Source organism: Gekko japonicus, unplaced genomic scaffold (assembly GCF_001447785.1).
Source record: "Gekko japonicus isolate JY-2015 unplaced genomic scaffold, Gekko_japonicus_V1.1 scaffold3009, whole genome shotgun sequence".
Classification (NCBI taxonomy): domain Eukaryota; kingdom Metazoa; phylum Chordata; class Lepidosauria; order Squamata; family Gekkonidae; genus Gekko; species Gekko japonicus.
Genome location: NW_015167144.1, coordinates 134,393 through 136,941, shown reverse-complemented (window position 1 = coordinate 136,941; position 2,549 = coordinate 134,393).

Genomic DNA, 2,549 nt, shown 5'->3' with positions numbered 1-2,549 from the left:
TCCTGCTGGGCGTGGCCAACTCAGGAGCCAGCCGGAACTCCATTCCTGTGCGTTCCTGCCCAAAAATAGCCCTGGTTGCCAGCAATTTCGGCGGGAACACCTGGGGAGGTCCTTAATGGGGGTGGGGTGAACTGAATGGCGTCTTGCCGAGGGTTCCTAGAAGCTGGTGTCAGCCCAGAATCCAACAATTTCCAGAAGAATTTGTAGGTGGTAAAGGGGGCAAGGCAAGGAGAACACGAGAGCAAAGGTTTCTGGATGGAAGCACCACAGGCTTAAGGGACAGATGAGAGAAAAGGAGGTGCTCGTGAAGGAACAGGTGGCTGTAGGAATGGGAGCAGCAGAGATTACGGATCAGGAGCATTCGTGACAGAACAGAGGGTCAGCTGTCAATGCAGAAGAGAGGATTTGGGTCAAGTTATGAGGATGGAAAGGAGAGAGATATTTTGCAGAGCTCTGTGGAATATCTTCTAGATGTCCATTTCATCCCGGCAAGCAAAAGGCACAATCAGGCATTTGTCTTGAGAAGCCTGATGCTGAAGCGACTTCGTTCTACAGAAACCACATTTTCTGAAGCTGATCTACCAGATTGCTAACCTGGGCCCACCAGGTCACACACACCCTGCAGCAGCGCTAAGTTTCTAAAAAGAAAAAAAATTCTGCAAGCTGCCATTCAAAAGTACCACATACCAGTGTTTTCATGGACTTCATCCGTAGTCCACCTTTCTCAAGGAGACTCAGGCAGGTTACAAAATTTTAAAACAATGTAATAAAACAAGTGTGATACAAACACTAAACAATGCAATCGAAGTGGATTACAAAATTTAGAAAACAATGTATTAGAAAAGAGGACGAGACATAAAATAAGCAGTGCAATGAGAAGTGCCTTAATTAATTTTAATCAACATTTTAATTACAACCCTACCCCCTTTATGCGCATGCCCTCATGGAGAACTCCATCTTACACCTTCTGCAGAATAATAGGGGGGAGGGGTAGGCCTTCTCAACCTTCTCTGGCTGTTCCACTATGTTGGAGCCACAGCAGAGAATCGTCAGCTAGGAGCGACTGTCAGAAAAAGTTGCACGGCGAGGTTAATTAACCACCTGACTGTTTTTTAAAAGCGAGCATCACAAATGTTCTTCTGGCCATCTGCTTTTTTGGACGATGTTACCCTCCGTGGTTAGCAATGTGTAAGTGGCCACCTTTTAAACAATTAGCCAATTCAAACAGCAGCCGGGTTTCTTAGCTTCTGTTCAAGCCATCAGGCAGTCTGAGGATTTGGCTAAGATGCAGGCTGCTTTCAGCAACATCCTTTAGAGGCACACAGCTTTGAGCTGTAATTTCACTGTCTTTCAGCGGCTGCTTTGAATTTGCATGTAAGAGGGTGAACTTCAAAACATCCTGCCGTTGACAAGCCTGAAGAACAAAACGAACGGCAACAGAGTCTCAGAGCCAGGAGGTAATATCAGGGGAAGGCCTCGGTCTCTGTGCCCTGTTGTTGGCCCTCCAGAGGATCATTTGAGGATGATTGGATAATGAACAACACTACTAACCCTCACTTTGGGTGTATAGTATGGTATAAACGTTATATTGATGATTTATTTCTGATTATTAAGAACATGGACTCTGTGATGCCTTTTTTTCCAGTGGATTAATTCAGTCCACGAATCCATAAAATTCACCCACAAGGCTAGTTCCTCTGAGGTTGCTTTTCTAGACACTATAGTGTACATTAAGGATGGACAAGTAGCAGTTCGCCCTTACCATAAGGAAACAGACAGAAATTCTTTACTGCATTTTAATTCATATCATGTGAAGCACTTGAAAACAAATTTACCCTATGGCCAATTCCTCAGGGCTAAAAGAAACTCTACTACAAGGGAGGATTATGAAATAGAAATAGAAAGACTATCTGGTATATTTAGAGACAGGGGGTATCCTAGCTGGGTCATCAGCAATGCCCGGTTCAGAGCCGATCGCCGCAATCGCCAGGAATTATTCCAAACAAAAATGGAGGATTGTTTACAGGACAGGTTAAGCTGGGCGATCGATTACACAAATAGAGCCTTTGGTGTTAAAAGAATAATTCTGAAACACTGGCATATTTTGAGTGATATTTCGGCTTGCCAACTTCCACCACGTGTGGGTTTTAGGAGAACACAAAACATCAAAGACAGTATTGTGAGAGCTGATACCTTTAAGATACAACAACAAGATTGCCTACCGAAAGGGCACTTTAAGTGTGGGAAGTGTGCTGCCTGTCCCCTTATGAGAGAGACAGGTGTGCTTGATTTCCCAGAGGTTAATGTGAAGAAACAACTTATGCAGTTCTCCTCTTGTTCGATTAAATCTTTTAAGATACAACAACAAGATTGCCTACCGAAAGGGCACTTTAAGTGTGGGAAGTGTGCTGCCTGTCCCCTTATGAGAGAGACAGGTGTGCTTGATTTCCCAGAGGTTAATGTGAAGAAACAATTTATGCAGTTCTCCTCTTGTTCGATTAAATCCACTGTATATTTAATTACCTGTTGTTGTGGATTGAGATATGTCG